This window comes from Tenrec ecaudatus, unplaced genomic scaffold (assembly GCF_050624435.1).
Source record: "Tenrec ecaudatus isolate mTenEca1 unplaced genomic scaffold, mTenEca1.hap1 Scaffold_60, whole genome shotgun sequence".
NCBI classification, from domain to species: Eukaryota; Metazoa; Chordata; class Mammalia; order Afrosoricida; family Tenrecidae; genus Tenrec; species Tenrec ecaudatus.
The window spans coordinates 426,656-445,356 of NW_027459484.1; positions in this window are offsets into that span (position 1 = coordinate 426,656).

An 18,701-nucleotide genomic window follows, 5' to 3' on the forward strand; every position below is an offset into this window, starting at 1 on the left:
GATAAATACTCCAATAATAACAATAACATACAAGGATAGCTAGAGAGATAAATAGATAGATAGAAAAACCACAAAATCTGAGCAGTTGTGGGAAGGAGAATGGGACTAGCCCCGTGAATAAATATAGGTTTGCCAGAGAATAGTTCTATATACATATTAGCATATACTACAAATATGACCCTGAATATAATAGTGCATCCAGGAGGCATAGTTATGAAAATGTCTTAGCTAGAACAAAACCCCTTGAGGGAGCGTGTCCTAAATATCGGGGATCAGGAACATAGCTCTGAGAGACCTCAAGATCAATTGGTACAAACTAGCTCACAAAGACAATGTTCTGTATCCATCAGGGAAGTGACTGGGGTCTTCAAAAGCTAGTGAGTAGCAAACTAAAAGTCGGTTCTTGGTCTCACCCTATGTGTTGGACAGGGTTCTCTAGAGAGACAAAACCATATTGCTAGTAATTATATATAAATATATTTATAAAGCTAGATATTCAATACAAGAAATGAACCACTAAATTATATACAGATAGATAACACAAGAAACTAACAGTTAAATTATAAAACAGTGAGACACTAGCAGTCCTTTAAGGCTGAGAGCCGCCAGTTGCCAGTCCCTTTCTGTAGAGAGAGTTGGGCTATATATACCCAGGCAGCAAACAGCAAGGCAAGTCACCAACTGTCACCAACTGTCGGTCCCCAGCTCCAGAGACGAACATTCCAATCCTGTGGGATTAAATGGACCTCAACTTACAGCGACACAGTCCACAAGCTAGGCATCCCACAGACAGTGTACCCCTTTAAATTGAGGCACAGAACAAGCAAGGTGAGGCTCACGAAGCCATTTATCCCTCTGCCCTTCTATTAATCCTACTTGTGTTTATCGGCCAGGCTGGCACAATAAACTATTGCACCCTGTCTGGAGCAAATAACGTTGAAGAAGCTCAAGATGCCTGGCAACAATTAGTCCAAATCAGTAATGGACTATGCGTACCTCAGCCTCTAAGATGCTAAGGTCAGAAGAACTAAATGGTGCCTGCCTATCACAAACAGCTGCTCTGAAAGGGATCATGGTACATGATCCTAGATAGAGTGGGGAGTAATGTGTAAGAAAACTGAAAGTCATACTACTACTACCAATAGTAATAATAATAATGATAAAAGATGAGGTTTATTGGTTAGATAGACTAGTGAGATCCCCACTACTATGGTCCTTCATCACCCTTCAGGTCTGGAACTGAATTCAACCCCCTGAAAAATAGACAGGTTTATAAAGTGAACCTTATGAGAAAAGATTGCAGCCCTCAGTATGGATTACAACTCAATGTCAAGAAGACACACATCCTCACAACTTGATCAATAGGTACCATGATAAATGGAGAAGTTTGTTGTTTTTTTTTACTTGTTGTTATTTGTTGAAGTTGTCACGGATTTTTGTCTTGATGAGGTCTATAATCAATGCTCTTGGAAGCTGCAATCATGAGATCAAATGACGCATTCCATATGGATACATTTGGTGCACAATACGTCTGTAGAGTGCTAAAAAGCAAGGATGTTACTTTGAGGACTAAGGTGCACCTTACCCAAGCCATAGTAATTTAAATTGCCTCATAAGTATGTGAAAGTCAGACATTGAATAAGGAAGGCTGAAGAAGAATTGATATGTCTGAATTGTGGTGCTGGTGAAGAATATTGAAAGTAACATGGACTGCCAAGGGAACAAACAGATCTGTCTTAGAAGAAGTATGGTCAGAGGGCTCCTTAAAGGCAAGGATGGTGAGACTTCCTCTCACATACTTTGGTCATGTTATTAAGAGAGACTCGTCCCTGGAGAAGGACATCATGCCAGGTGAAGTAGAGGGACAGTGAAAGAGAGGAAGCCCCTTAAGGAGATGGATTGACAGTGACTGAAACAAGGGGCTCAAGCTTGGGAACAATTAGGAGAATTATTCAGGGCTAGGTAGTGTTTCTGAATGTTTGGCATAGGGTCAATGTGGGTTGCAACTGGCTCAATGGCACCTGATAAGAACAACTACACCAAAATGAATCATAGCACTGAGGAGCACACATTCCTCAGAACCATCAACCATTCAAAAGCAAATAGGCAGTATTTGCCCAAGGCCAAATTCAAAAGGCAGGCAAGGTTAGGGGAGAAGGGTGAATGAAAACAGGAAGCAGAGTTTCAATGGCATGAGTGATATTACATTGCAGGAGATTGTCATCAATGTCACATAACAAAACGTGTATAAATTGTTACGTGCAAAGCTGATTTTCTCTGTAAATCTTAACCCACCTTACAATAAAAAGTTTCTTTTTTTAAAACAAAGACACCATCGTTCATATTAGAGACACAGCCAAAGATCTCCTGGACAATCCTAAAATGATCTCCCAAATGATTGGGGTAGTTAGCCCTCCCCAGGGAGTTCTACCCATTGAAACGCTGGGCGGTTATGGCTGCAATTATATTTCAGGCCAGAAGAGGCAGCAGAGGCCTGGTTGTTCAAATGCTGCCAAACTACCAGACAATGGGCAAACAGTTTCTTTCCACGGACGACTAGCGGCTCTGTCATATCCATGTCTGGTGTTCAACACTTGGCGACAGAATCCAGCCCGCTGGGTTTGGGTGGGGTCTGTTTCTCACCCATGCTTGGCTTGGGATTGTTCTATGGCATCCACAAAGTGGAGTCCTTTCCTTTCTGATATCCCGAGAAAGCTGTTTTCTCCTTTTTCTCTCTCTGGCCCTCTTCCCAAGAACCCTGGGGTTCACTCTGCTTTCCTCTGGTTGATGTTTCTCAGGCAGTTACTTGACCTCGGTTCATCTACTGCAGGTGACATTTAGCAAGTAACTGTACCGTCCTTGGATGGTATTGCTCATGAGCTAGGCTGCGAACTACGGGTTAAAGGTTTGAGTTCACCCAGAGGTGCCTTCCAAGAAGGGCCTGGTGATATGCCTCTGGAAAAATACCCACCCCAGCCATGGAAAATTCTAGGGACCGGACTTCTCTAACACAGTTGGGCTCTCCATGAGTCCGAGTTGACTCAATGGCAATTGGTTGCTGGTATTCCTGTAAGTAGAAGACAACAATCTTTAAGCAGTCCCTCTTGGATTCATGGGAGGAGGATGGCTTCCTCTGAGAGAACTTCTCAGGGCTCCAAGGGCTCAATGATCTTACAAAAAATGAGAGAAATGATGAGCCTGATGACAGATGATATTGCTATGCAGGCCTCGTCTCAGGATGCTCAAGTTTCCAGGTCTTTCCCTGACTCACAGTGGAGCCCTGTGAGGTTCCAAATAGAAGGGCACCTTTGCTCCCAGGACCTGGAGCCTTGTAGCTGAGCAGAGCAGTCATGATGAGAATGAGGACCCAAGGGGGAAGTCAGGGGGCTGCTTCACTTGTCTCAGTGTCAAGCAAACAAATGTTTTCGCAGGAAATTTCTCTTCAAGAGTGTTCTGATTTCTTGAAGGAAATCTTTTTCTGAACCATTTCCTCAGGGGAAAACCACTCAACTACCTCGGGAAGGAAGATTTTTCTCCTTCCAAGCTTACCAGGCTGTGCTAACTCACAGAGGAGGTGTGACTAGCAGGCAATGAAACTGATTTCCAGACTCCTATGAAAATCAGCAAGTGCTCGGCTGCTAAGTGAAAGGTCGGCAGTTGGAAAACCCCAGCTGCTCTGCAGGAGAAAGTGGTGGCTGACTGTGTCTGACAAGATGACAGCTTTGGAAACCCAATGGGGCAGTTCTCCTCTGTGTTCTACAGTTGCTTTGAGTTGGAGTGGACGTGACAGTGATAGATCTGATCTTTTTCCCCATGAAAATCAGCTTTCACGAATACATGTGCATTCATGGATGTCTGTGTCTGCTTTGGCATGCATGTGCACATATGTGCCTATTTGCACGTGGATGAATACGTCTGTGAATGTGGGCGTCTCTATTTACTTTGCCATGTGTGTGCACGTGTCTGCCTTTGTCAGTATGCATGCGGGCTCAGGCAGCATAAAGAGATCACAGAGAAACTTGGAGAGAAAGAGAAAAGTAACCTATTTTCTTATGGGTCTCCCATACCTGACAGTCTACTGGCATCCACCGCCACGAAGACCAGAGGTCACTTCATGCCATGTGTCCAGCTGCCCATTGCTGGTTGAGGTCAGTCACCAGGGAGGCAAGTCAGACTGGCCTCGCCAACCTACCACCCACCTGCAGGAGTGATTCCCACCATCTGTCCTGGAGCCCCTCCCACCTTACTCAGCCTCCCTAGACCTTGAGTGAAAGGCGTTTCCAACGTTTTTACATAACGATTTCTGAGATTGACTGAAGAAATGATTTCCTTTGACAAAACAAGAAGCTTTGAATTTAAAGATTTGAGGCAAGTGCCCTCCAGAGAGGGGGACACAGGACGGGGCCATGCTCCCTTCCGGTATGCACAGGGGTTGCTATGAGTTGGAACCAACTTGATGAGCACCTGCCAGCAACAACAACAACCAGAAGTTGTCCAAACTTCTGTGGCCTCAACTCAGAAATGAGAATATTAATATTGCCTCCTAGAAAGAACTCAAGGTATGTACAATTGGTTAATAGGCGTTTGGAAAGTGAGTACATTAAGTGGACTGATGACATTGATAAGCCAATAAGAAACTGAGAAGGTTTCACTAACAGGTGCTTTCTTATCTGTAACCAGTAGATTCCTTCCTTCTTCATCTCTTGCCATCTTAATCAGCTCCCACACTTTCCAGGCAGCTTGAGGGATTAAATATTCAGTCTGATCCTATTATAAGCCTCAGCCTCAGAATCAGAGGCTTTACCTGAGGTTTGAGGAGCTACACTGGGAATGAGGGAGAGTAACCTGTCTTTTCTATTGCTCTCCTATCGCTCCCTCTTCCCTAGCCCTTCCCTGTCTCTGGGCCTGCCTTTCCTCCCTAGAGCAGTGGCTTCCGGGAGAAGGGGATGGAAACAATGAGCACAATGAGCACATTCCTGACCAGGCCTCTTACCATGCTATGTTCCAACCCTCTCTTGGAAGGGCCTCCACGAAGTCCTCTCATGTCATCTCACAATAGCTTGTTAGATACCATTGAGTGAGCTCCTGACTCATAGCAAAAGTACACACAAGAGATTGAAGCACCACCTGGTCCTGCACCGTCCTCACAATGGTCCTTGTGTGTGAGCCCATGGTTGCAGCAGTGTGGAGGAGATCCTGTCCAAGAAGGCTGCCAGTGGGTGGGAGGGGCTGCAGCTTTCAGAGACTTTGGAGGATGCCAAGGTGGATAGTTCACGGCGTATCATATGAGGTCAGCCAGCGGGCCTTGGGGGCCCTTCCCATTATCCATAGATATATGAAATAAATGGAGGCCCTCAGCAAGATGGGCTGCAGACACCTCCAGGACTCACTTGATCCTTGGCAAGCTCCCTTAGCCTTAGGACACCACCTGCTGGAACTGTGGCTTTGCTGCCTCTCCTGGCTCTCAACTTCCCTCCTAGAGGACTCCAGCCACCCTTCTCCTTCCAGATCCTTCCAGCAGGAGGCAGATATTGGTCTCTATGCTTTTGCATGTGGCCAGTTTTCTAGGGACAGATCAGCCTCTCCCAAGAATTTGGGTTCACCAGAGTGAGCGTGCCCACAAGTCTGCAGAGCGTACGGCCAGGCCTCTGAAGAGAGAACTGCTGGAAGATTTGCCCCTTTTCAAAAGCGCTAATTCCACAGTTGAGAGCTCGTCTCCTGGGGACTCAGCTTGAGTCTCAAGGAGCACATCCCCTTTGACACTGCTGGCAACTCGAGGTGCTGTGGGTCATTTTCTTGCCTTTGAGGAGTGCAAGGGAAATGCTACAATCTGTCCCTTCACATGAACCACCAATCCTTATCTGGAGAACTCTCCGAGATGACAGGGATGGGAGGGAGATGTTTCTGGGGCACGCTTTCACCTGCACATCTCTCAGGTGAGTCAAACATTTGACCCCCAAAAGTTGAGTATGATGGTGAGAATTCAGGCTGGGAGATAGAGTGTCTGGGTTCAAATCAAGAGACTGCACATCTCAACTCCCATGGTTCTCCTGCATAAAACCCAAGCCAAGCAGTTTATCACTTCCCTGCTGAGTATCCTACTGAGGCCAGCTAAACTCATTCTTTGCTGATGACAACGTTGCTTGTACCAAATGGCTTTGCCATGTAGCCCTTAGCAATGGCCAGAAGGGCTGCTCATCAAACCGCAGAGCAGGGCTTCTGGCGCACACGTTAAGAAGGGGGCTATTCACAACAAGGTCAGTAGTTCAGAACCCACTAGCTGTTTCTCTGGAGAAAAACTGTGGCTGTGTGCTTCCATAAAGATGCCCAGCCATGGAACCCCCCTGGAGAGGGCCATGATGAGCTGGAGTGAGCTCTACAGGAGTGGGATTTTTTACTGTGGATGTAATCCCACCTGGGCAGAGATTTTCTTTGTGACATTAAAGAGGTTGTACCTTACACCAAACACTTGGCTGATACAAAAGGATTCAATTCAACACTGAAGCAAACCAACTCCAAGGGAAGAAGGCAGCTGCCATGCAGAGAGCTCCAAGGACCACCAACCATGGAGGTTATTGAAGCCAAAACAAGAATACCGCCCACCAGCCCTCAGCCCCCAGGGATGGACAAAGAGAGCCTGCCCATCAAGCTGGTGCACTGGCATGATGCTGTCAGCCTCCGGTGCTGTGAGAACATTGACTTTGGTGTGTTAAAGGCACCCACTTGTGGTATGTTTGTGATGTCAGCGTGTGGAAACTATGGCAAGCCCCCCTCCCTGCCTCACAGCAGCAAAGCCTCGGCATTAAAACCCCGTGCCTTCTGTGGCGCTTGCCAGCTGTGAGAGGGCAGTAAATGCCCTTGGCTTTTCTGCTCCTTGTTGCGACCTCCCTCTGAGGCAAGGAGCAGAGGATGTGAGGTTGGAATCTGTTTTGTTTCATCACTACCCTTTGTCATCTCTCTGAACACTGTCATGTGCTCCTCACCAGTGCTTCGCCCTCTCTATCACCAAGCCATGTGCTCTTTAAAACATGCACACACACACACACACACACACACACACACACACACACCTAATGTTCACATTTTGAGGCACATTTGTCTTTAATTCGCTAATAATAACCATAATTATTCAAAGCCACTTTACCATCTGAAAAGAAATCTCTATGCATACACTTAGATCATGGATGCCAACTGCCTTCTTAAGAACATTTCCCAATGAAATATTCAGCAGCGATTATATTAAGCCTGAAGCTGTTCATCCAGTTTGTGTTAATCAAAACAAAAATAAGAGACGAAGAGATCCAAAAGGACATGTAAGATCATAGACTGAAAGTAGCCCCATCGAGCACCAAAGGCGTGTCCAGAAGGGCAGAGCCACAGGTAAAAGCTACGTCTCTCTGGAGTTGCTGGCATTTAACTAGATGCAAAATGTCAACGCAGGAAATGGCTTGCCCAATGCAAATACTAACAAGGGAGGCATGTGTTCCTGTGTAAATGGAGCTTTAGCCAATCCGGGCCTTCAGGATCCAGCTCCCATCGCAGCATCCACGGGAAGCACCAGGGGAATGATCCGTTTGCTTATTTTCCCTCTCTTTGCTAAGAAGAAAAAGAGCCTTTGTGGCCTAGTGGCTACAAGTTGGGCTGCTAATTGCTATATCAGCAGTTTGAAACTACCAGCTGCTTTGTGGGAGAAAGATAAGGCATTCTGCTCCCATAAAGAGTTCGAGTCTCAGACACTCACAGGGGCAGTTCTACGCTGCCCTATAAGTTGGCTGTGAGTCAGCATGGATTCGGTGGCAGTGAGTTTTCTAAGAGTAAGAAGTATCTAGGGGTGTAAACAGTTAATGAGCTCTGCTATTAAGGGAAAAGTTGTCATTCCCAACCCACTTAGAGGAGCTGTGAAAGAAAAGCCTGGCAATCTTCTTCAAAATCCTCGGCCATTGAAAAGTTTATAGAATGTATTGACCTTGGTTGTTAAATAGATCCAAGTATATGGTGGAGCATACAGGGACCAATGTCAAAAATCTCTGAGACAGATGCAAAAACTGTGAGGGAATGAGTTGTTGAGCCTGGGGGATCAGGACCATCGTCTCTGGGATTTTCAAAGTTCCTGAGCAATCAGGAAAGGGGCAACAGTTGGTCTCTCCACATCCAGAGGACAGCAGAAGAGGAGAACTGATTGGGCACAATGAATCAATGACTAGTGACTCAAGCAACGATCACCCTCCACCACTGGAGACCAGAAGAACTAGATGGTGCCTAGCTCTCACTATCGACTGCTATGAAAGAGATCACATTAGAAGGGCTTGATTAGAGTAGAAGGGAAATGTGGGGCAAAACTCAAAATCATGATAAAACACCAAGCTTACTGTTTGGATAAAGGCTGGTGAAATTGCAAGACTATGGTGCTTAGTTACCCTGCAGGTCTGGAACTGAACTCATCATGGCTCGATGTTCAACCAAACAATAGACAGGTCTATAATGGGAACAATGACATTAGAGACATACAAATACCGTAGAATAATAGATCACATGAGATCAAAAGACAGCATTCCCCCAAGAACGAAGTTCAAAAAAGTTGAGAATGAAGGCAGCTTGGAGACAAGAAACAAGAAGATGTGGGGGAAGTGATGGTACATTGTGGGAATTGCTATCAATGACATGAAACAAAATGTGTATGCGTTGCTCAATGGACAGCTGAGCTGCTCTTTAACCTTCACCCAAATCACAATAAAAATGTTTTTAATCAAAGAAAACTTCATGGTTCACTTCTACTCTGACACACACGGGGTGATGAGGAAATAGTGTCAACCGGTTTGCTGTGGTCCAACCACCAGACATGTGCTTATGGGAGAAAGAGCATGCTGACGCTGGCAATACCGAGCAGGACCAAGATGGTTTTATTTGCCTGCATCATGAAGATGGTAGCCCTGGTGGTGAGATGATTCAGAGCTCAAGTGCTAACCAAGAAGCCACCCAGTTTAAACTCACCCAGCCCTACTGAAGGAGATTTCCCTCCTCAAAGGTGTTGTTGGGTGTTATGTGCCATTGAGGCGATTCTGACTCCCTGTGACGGGAAGGAAAGGCACACTGTGCTATAGTGTAAGGGTTTTCAGCGGCTACTTCCTCTGAAGTGGGCAGTGGAACCCTTCTTTGTATTCTGTTCATAGCCTGGAAGTTTCCTTGACACCTCTTCACTTGAGGTAACCCTGCTGGCATTTGAAATACCAGTCACGTGGCTTCCAGTATCACAGTAACACACAACTCACCACAGCACCACAAATGGACAGACAACAACAGGATAGGAGTCTTCATGGGAGCAGGCAGTCACGTCTTCACTCTCTCGATGGGGATCAGTGAGTTCAAACTGCCAGTCTCTCTCTTACAGCCGCACATGCAACCACTGTGCTGCTAGGTAAATTTCCCTAAAATTCTGCCTAGAAAAATCTGTGGAACAGTTCTTCTCTGTCACAGAGGGTCACTGTGAGCCAGGATGGGCTCTGAGACACACAAATGCAACACCATGAAGCCACCTTACTCTGTCCTGCTCTTATTTAACTCTATTCTTTTCTGAGCTATCTTTTCCATATATTCAGAAGAGACTGGCACTGAGCAGTGTTAATTCCACCAAGGTCAGGAAGGAGATCAAAGAGTCACAAAGGACTATCTCTTTGCTCTCATGCCACTGCACTAAGAAGGCTTGGGTGGCAGCTGGAAGCTGCACATTTCACTCCCTGTCCCTACACTCTTGGCTGAGTCTCCTCAGAGTGAGACTGCCCCTTTACCCAGCTCACTGCATTGGCTGTCTTGCTCTGAAAAGAGAATTCGCACATGTGAGTCTGACTGGGTGACAGATGGGAATCTTAATGCTGCTCTTTGGAATATGAAAGGCCTCCGATCAGAGTGCTGCAGGGGAGTGATGTCTGCAGAAGACCTGCTGGTCTCCCAGTTAGAAAGAAGCCTTCCCCTTTGCCTCAGAGGTGCGTTCACTGTGGGTGGCAAGTCAGATCCTTGGGCTGGCACTCTCAGTAAACAGATCATATGGGCACCTTGAGAAGTGCTTGCTCACTGACCCAGCTCCCGAAGGATGTAAATATACCAACCAGGATGACTAAGGACACCAGTGCCAAGAATGATCACATTCTTTGCATGTGTACAAATGAGGTGGGCAGCCACCTTCGCTGATGGTGGCTGCACAGTGTCTGGAATCACACCTGGCTAGGTGGACCATTGAAAGAGTTGGTGACATGATAATAGGGAGTACACCCCCTTGCCAGTAAAGCTGAGGAAATGGCATTTGAGGAAGCAGGGGCAGCTGGGTCACCAGCATGAAGTCAGCGAGAATGTTGCTTGTGCCTCCTTTGTTCACTGGTGGCTGCTGGCATCTGGGTAGTGAGGACACCATGGCTACTGCCAGAATTCTCCACGGTCCCTGGTTCCACTCTCAAGTCGCTGGCTTCATCACTACCACTGCCATCGAGTTGATTCTGACTCACAGCAACCCAAAAGGACAGATTAGAACTGCGGCTGGTGGGTCTGGGGGGCTGTGGGTCATTATGAGAGCATTTCTATCTCGCAGTAGCTAAAGGGTCCAAAATGCTGGCCTTATGGTTAGCAGCCCAACATAACCCACTTGGTCATGAACCCTTGCCAGCTGATCCAGGGAGTCCATTCCCAAGTGCATATCTAAAAGAATGAAAGACGAGTACCCAGATGGATGCTGCACTAATCACTATGGGCAAAAGGTAAACAATAAGCCAACAATACCCATCAGTAGAAGAATAGAGAAAATATGATCTACACAGAGTGGGATATACATATAGTCTGCCACAAGAAAACTAAGGCCTTTGATTCAGACAGACTCTGTAACACAGGTGAACGCAAGACATGTAGTGAAAGACGCCAAACACCAAATGCCTTGTATTGTGAGTCCATTTAGAGCAAAAATGCTGGACAGGTAAATCCTGTAGAGCCATAGAGTAGATTGGTGGTTTCCCAGGGTGGGGTGGGAGGGGCAATGGGGAATGACTGCTTAATGGCTGCAGGGTTGATGAAAATGTTCTGGAACTGGATGGTGGAAAGCTTTCACAGTGTCCTTAAAACTACTCTTAAAAAGGGGAGAGAAAGAATCTGCAGAAAGCACAGTTCTGATTGACTCACATGAATGCGGTCACCAAGAATTGGAATCCACTAGAATTGGAATAGCAGCTAGATTATTGTTTCCTTGGGAGGTAACTCCAGGAAGGACCAGTAGAGAAGGGTAATACTGATAGAGCAAAGGGAAGAGGCCGATAAAGAAATGTCATTGAGTAGGTTCCCAGAGACAGTATAAATCCTCTTGTAGTTGTCCCACCCAAAGGCTGAGGGAACTGGAGTGTGGCTCCACCTATCCTCATGTGTCATTGGTTAAAGTGGCATTAGGTCCTGGAGGATGTCAACTCCCCTGTCTGCTCAATGACTGTTCCCTGTGTGGGGAGTTACATGTGCTTCTTGTGAGACCATTGGTATTTATGGGAGTGGTGGGTGCCAAATGCTAATACATGGGCACATTAGCAGCTGCTACAGCAAGTGCTGTACATTTTTAGCTGCTTGAGTGACAGGTGGGCCCTACCTCCTGCCTATATTCAGTGGTAGGGTGTTCAGATGGGGGCATCCGAAAAATAATAAGGCCCTATTCTTTGCAAACAGACATTATTATTATTTTAATCTGTCCCAACCCCCTTTCTTATCTGTCCCTGTGAACTACCTCACTGGCTGAAACATCAGTTCCCTGGGGAAGACATCACATTTCAATACGGTCACAATGCTGTTTTCATTGGCCCAGTGGAGACACTGACATAAGATGTGTCAACTAGACGCTTTTTCTGGAGCATTTCCAAACAAAAAACGAAAAAGGAAGTCCCGCTTTTGCAAGTGGCCTGGCATCTAAGAAGCATAATTCAGAAGCACATGTCCCGCCACTTGGAGGAGGCAGTCTATGTTGCGAGATTACAGCATGTGCCCTGAGAGACAGACACAAAGAACACAGGAACATGCCAGTGGTGGTCAGGAACTGTCGACAGAGCCAGCTGTCCCCTTGTTCTCCCCACCTTTCCATTTTCCTAGGATTCTCTCTTCCAAGTATTGGTCTCTTTACCTGTTTAAAACCAAATGAGCCCCAAATAAGATCCAGATCATAGAAATAGAAGGAGGAAGTTGGATGGAGACTGCAGTTCATACTCCCCGGAAGCCATTCAGACTCCCTGAAAGAAGGAGACACTGTGATGGAATTAGCTCTGGATTCCTGACATTTATTGAGGAATGCTCAGGGAATAAGCACCTGTGGGGGGAATCAAGGAAGGGCACAAGAGGGAAATCTCAACAGAGGTCTCAGCCCTGCCTATGGAGAGTGTCATAGTCAGTGTTCCCTAGAGAAACCAAACCAGTTATATAGCTGTAACTGGAGATATTGATATATCTACCAGGGCTCCTATGGTTAACCACTGCACCGGCCACTCATTGCCATCAAGGTGGACTCAAAGTGACTGTGTAAAACAGTATAGAACTGACCTTTTGGGCGTTGGAGACTGTAACTCTTCAGGAGATTACGAAGCTTCATCTTTCCCTCAAGGAGCCCTTGGTGTTTTCAAACTGATGTCCTTGCTGTTGGATGCCCAAAGGGCCACCCACTACGACACGAGAGCCCCAGAGAGTGAGGCTTATTTCTAGGAATTCGCTCACATAGGGAAATGGCAAGTTCCAAATACATAGGTCAGGCAACAGCCTAAAGAGCTCTGTAGATGTTCATCCTAAAATCGATAGGTTAGGTGATGGGAAAAGACAAGAATAAGAATGGTCAGAACACACCCTAGGTAAACTCCCTTTCTGCGCTGAAGGCCTTTGGCTGATAGGTTTACCCCTTCCCACATTATGGAAGGTATTCTATTTTGCTTGAGACCAACTCCTTCATAAGAGCAAATAGATGAGGTGAACAAGCGGCCATCTAGCTCAGAAGCAATAAAGCCCACCTGGAAGAAGCACACCAGCCAGTGCGATCATGAGGTGCCAAAGGGACCAGGTATAAGGCATCATATGTATATATATCTCTGTGTGTATATGGATATATATATATATATATATACCATAGAGAATGAAGGGGGAAGTGCAGAGTGGAGACCAGAGGCCCAAATGTCAACCACTGGAGATCCCCTCATAGAGGGCTTTAGGAGAGGAGATGGGTCAGTCAGGATGCGATGTATTACCGATGAAGAACACAGCTTTCCCCCAGATCCTGGATGCTTCCTCTCCCCAACTACTAGGATCCAAATTCTACCTTGCAGGACTGGATAGGGCAGAGGCTGTACACTGGTGTATATGGACGCTGGAGGCACAGGGAATCCAGGGTGGATGATACCATCAGGACCAGGGGTGTGAGGGGTGATACTGGGAGAGTGGAGGGTGAGTGGGTTGGAAAGGGGGAACTGATTACAAGGATCCACATGTGACCTCCTCCCTGGGAGATGGACGGCAGAGAAGGGGGGAAGGGAGTCTCCGGAAAGGGCAAGAGATGACAAAATAACAATCTGTGGATTATCAAGAGCTCATGAGGGAGGGGGAGCGGGGACAAAAAAAGAGGACCTGATGCGGAGGGCTTAAGTGGAGAGCAAATGCTTTGAGAGTGATTAGGGCAAAGAATGTACAGATGTGCTTTATAAAATTGATGTATGTATATGTATGGATTGTGATAAGAGTGGTATGAGCCCCTAATAAAATGTTTAAAAAACAAGAGCAAATAGATGAATGCTTGTTTGACCAAAAAACTGGGCACCATAGCCTCGCCACATTGATATGCAAAAGGAGCCATCACAGGGAGCTCTGTAACTGGGACCTGGCCAAGTGGTGACCAGTAGCCTGGGACTTTGTAGCCTAATGTGTTGCAGCAAATTGCTTACTAGTTCTCCTCTAGCTATAGTCTTTGTAACGCCTACCAATGACAGGGTGGAACTATGCCACCGAGGGAAGTAGATAGCATGCTAATAATATCAGTAAAGTGCATGGCATCCTCGAAGAGGTGAGACCATTCAAATAAGACCTGTAGACCCATAATGTGGGGATTGGTCGGTATGGTCATCCTGGGTGAGTTAACTCAGAAACAGAAAGTGGAGTTTCAAGAGCACCGAGAAAGATGAGCCAGCAGTGGAGTGTGCTCTTTGGACCCAGGATTATTACTCTGAGCACCACCTCTGTCCAGGAGACAGAGATCCCTGACACTGGATGCATCAGGAGACACTGAAAAACAGTGGCAGATAAATAGCTCATGGAAGCAGAGGCAGCAGCACCAAGACCCCAGAACAGGGAGCTCGCCAGCACACAGAATGAGAAAGCTGAGTGTTTTGGGTCAAGGCTTCCAGACAAAGCGGGCTGCCTCAACGCACCTATCAGCAGAGCTGAAAGAACTTTGCACACGGTCCCAAGCAGAGCAGAGGTCAAGGAGCTGCAGGGCAGAGGCCAAGGACCAGAAAAAGTTCTGCCTCTGGACACCACTGGGAAGAGACTGTCCTGACTGAAGAACTATATCCCCAGTCATTTCTGATCCTGAATTGTCACCTGCTAGGTCCCCAATTAACCCCAGAAACATAAGTGTTGTTTGCGAGTTCTGTGTGGCCATTGCCACTTAAGGATTATCAAACCCAGCAGAGAAGAAGAGAGTGTCATGGTAGGGATGGTTGGTGTCAGAAACTGTGAAAAGAAAGGAGGGTGGAGGCATTTTGATCTCTGTCTCATAGGAATGAGCCTTGGGCTGTTTATCTTGATTTTCCTCCATTGCCTTTTGTGAAGTTACAGGGGGGTCAAATGCCTCCACTATGCCATTTATACCCCTACATTGACAAGTCGTTGGATGAAGGTTAGTTTGGGAAGGAGCAGACCATGGATGAGCTCTCATCAGCTGAGGCAATCCCGATAGGGGCCAGACAGCTGGGACCTTTTCTATCAGTGGCTCTCTCAGCAGCTGGGGAAATCAGTCTCTTGGCCCTGAGAGGAATCTGGGTGACACATTCATCTATGACAATACCCTGAAGAACAAGCTCCCACAAAAACCTGGCTGAGAACTCTCGCCTAGAACACAGGAGTGCATGCCTAGCTAATAATAGCCATTTACTGAAGGCCCTATGATTGGAACTGTGCTTCATTTACAGATGGAAAACTAGAGGAAGGGATTTCAGGTGGCTAAGTTAATAAGTGACAGAGACAAGATTCAAACACAAGTTTGAAGCTGGTACTGTTAGCTTTTTTTCCAGGGCTGGGTTTTAGATGAGGCAAATGAGACACTTGTCAGGCACACAAGGTAAAGAGGCCTTCCCTCTCCAGTGTGACTTTCCCCATAAGTCTGAATCATGGGCCTGGTGTGTCTTATTTGCCTTCCCTGAGTCTCAGAACCTGGTCTAGTCTGATTTGCTATTTGGAGGAATAAGCCAGAATGCTCAAGTACTCTGAGTCAAGACCCAATCTCCCCTGGTATTGTTCAGTGGGACTTACCAGCCTCTTCCTTCGTGTTTCACTTTTCTAGAAACCTCCATGGAGGACTAGCTCTCATGAAGAGAGCTTCAAAAAGCTCATGGCAAAATTCCATTATTTTTTCATATCATTTTTCCACACGCTTTTGGAAGCTCCCTCCTCATCCCTTTCCACAGTCTTTCTCAAGGAAAGAGACTGTTGCTGGTTGATGTCAGATGCCCGAGTCTGTTTTCTACTCAGAATGCTCTGCACAAACTCTATCAACAAATGACTTAGAGTCAAACGTGCTGTGTGTCTTTAAGTTGATGTCAGCTCATAGTGACCCTACTGGACTGAGTAGAACTGCACCCAAAGGTGTCCTAGGCTTAGATCGTTATGGGACCAGCTCATCAGGTCTTTTCCCCTTTAGAGCCCATGGGTAGGTTCAAAATACCAGCCTTTTGTTTAGCCACCCAGTCCTTAGCCATTGTACCACCAGGGCTCTTTAAAACAGGGATTAGGTTGATTAATTTTAAAATCTCCAGGAACATTTGAAAGCTGCTTCCCAGAACACCCTTCCCCAGATTGTTGATTAAGACGGGCATTTGGGGACTCATTTCTTTCTCATTTGTGTAAGTGCACTCTATGAGAGGGGTTTCCCTTCATAGATAGGTGATCACATACTATTTTTCCAAATTGAACCACTCTTGGTGGTATAATGGGTTAAGAGTTGGGCTGCTGCTAATGGCAAAGTTAATGGTTCAAACCCACCAGCTACTCCTTGGGAGAAAGATGAGGGTTTTCTGCTCCAGTAAAGATGTGCAATTCTGAAAATCAGCAGAGCCAGTCTATTGTGCCATATATGAGGTCAACCCCATGGCAGTGGATTTGGTTTTGGTTTGGGTCTGTGGGGGAAGTCCTTAAGTCATTCTTTAGTCACATGGAGGAGTCCCTGGGTAGTGCAGTTGGCTAACATATTGGGCTACTAACTCATAGGTTGGAGCTTCAAGCCCAGCCAGAAGTGTCTCTGAAGAAAGGCCTGGTGCTGCATTTTAAACAACAACAACAAAATCAGTTATAGAAAACAACAACAGAATGTCGTTCTACTCTGGCCCAAAGGAGTCCCTATGAATCAGAGTTAACTTCATGGCAACTGGCATGGGTTTGGTCCATGGGAAAAAAGAACCCTTCATAATTGCCTCCATGCCCAATAGTTCCTTTCCTGTATCCCTAGACCACCCCAGCACCCTCAGCATCTTGCCTTATAATTGCCATGGGTCCGTCTCTCTTCCCAATGGGCCAGGCCGTGATGCAGCCGCTGCCGACACAGAGGGATTGTGCAGTCCCTGCATGATCTACAGTCCTCATGACATATATCTTGAATGAAGATTAAGTGATCCTCTCTAGAGCTTAGCTCAGGTGAATCCACTACCTCAGCTGGAACCGAAGTGGTGCCAGACCAATATCTGTTTTTAAAAGATAGAAGGGCATTCCTAATCTTTGTGGAGAAACAGAGAGGATTTAGTGAAATGTTTCTGTAGTTGAGGCTAGAGATGATCTGTTGACATGGTCTAAAAGGTTGTAGGTGGTTTAATGTCTCTCGGTACCATCAATTTTGTTTTGTCCTGACTTAGCAAATTGGTTGGGATTTCGGCTTACTGACAAGGACCTTCAGAAAGAATGTGGTTGCAGGAGCAAGTTTAAGAAAGGAAAGAGCTTTGAAGCAGCCCTCACTGAGTGCCAATCCAAAACTCTGTAACCCAGCACCTCAGAGGGCTTGACCTGGGATGGACTATGGCAGCAGCACCATGAGCCACTTCCTCCAGTGGCCCTGACTGAAGGCTCAGAACCTGCCTCTGATTGGCAGCTGAGAGATACTAGGACCGTCACCTGCCACATCGCCTGTATTTCTCCTGGCAGTAAGAAATCCCCAAATTACACTATGTTCGGGCAATCGTTCCAGCCTACAAGCAGTTGTTGCTTATCTCTGTTAGCTTTGTGCAGGGGAACAATCAGGCTTTGAAATTGAAAGACTTGCATGTGACCCATGAGGTTAAGAGCCCAACACATAACCACTATATTACCAGGGTTCCTGCCTCTTGAAGGATAGGTAAGCAACAAAAGGACCATTTCTCTTAAAACCTCTGATCTAGAGTGGCACACAACTCCTTCCACTTTTATTCTATTGGCCAAGCCCTTCACTGGCAGGGCAGGGAAGTTTACTCTTTCCTTGGATGACTAGGAAGTGAGTGAAATTTTGTCATCTCATACAAAGGGAAAAGGGAAACATGCTCTATGATCAAATAAGTTTTAAAAAAAGTGCAAATATTCATAGAATCTGCCGAGTGTGGCAAAAGCATGAGCACTCCCATTGTAGAAGAAACACTGCTCTCGGAAACCACACTGTGCCTGGCAAGGGAGGCTGGGAGGATTTATGCTTGCTCACTTTGGCCGAGTCATTAAGCAAGGCTGATCAGTAGAAAAGGAAATCGGGTTTGGTGCGGGGATGTGTCATTGGATATGCAGGCGATTCTCCTTGAGATGTATTGGCCCACAACTTTGGACTCACATACAGCAGTGACCATGAAGATGGCATCGGACCTGGCGACATTTCATTTTCGTATATAGAAAGTTGACACAAGCATCTCCTGGTGGTGTAGTGGGTTACACATTGTGTCCCTAACCTTAAACTCAGCAGTTCGAAAACAGCAGCACTCAGTGAGGGAAAGATGAGGCTTTCTACTCCTGTCAAGAGTTACAGGCTCAGAAACTCATGGGGGCAATTCTCCCCTGTCCTACAAGGTCGCTATGCATCAGCAGTGACTCGATGGCAGGGAGATTAAGTTGATATTACCTATTTTAGAAAACGGTCCTGGTTATTCAATTAAGTAAGGCAGGTGCAGCCCTGTCACACAGGGTTTGTTTAGATAGCACAGTAGTGTCCACTCACTCATTAGCTCAGTGTGTCTGGAACCCCAATGTGTATTTCCACATGGGACAAGTCAGGTTGAAGACACTGGGGATTCGTGCTTTGTTGAGCAAGCCCTGGAATTGCAAGAGTTCTAAAAGGAGGTCAAAGTTCCTGTTTTTATAACTCTCTCTCACACACACAGACACACACACACACACACACACACACACAGAAAGTGGTGAACTTCACAGAACGTAGTGGGGACTTCAAAGAAAGGGGGGTTGATAGCCGTGAACAGGGTTGGGATGGGTCTTGT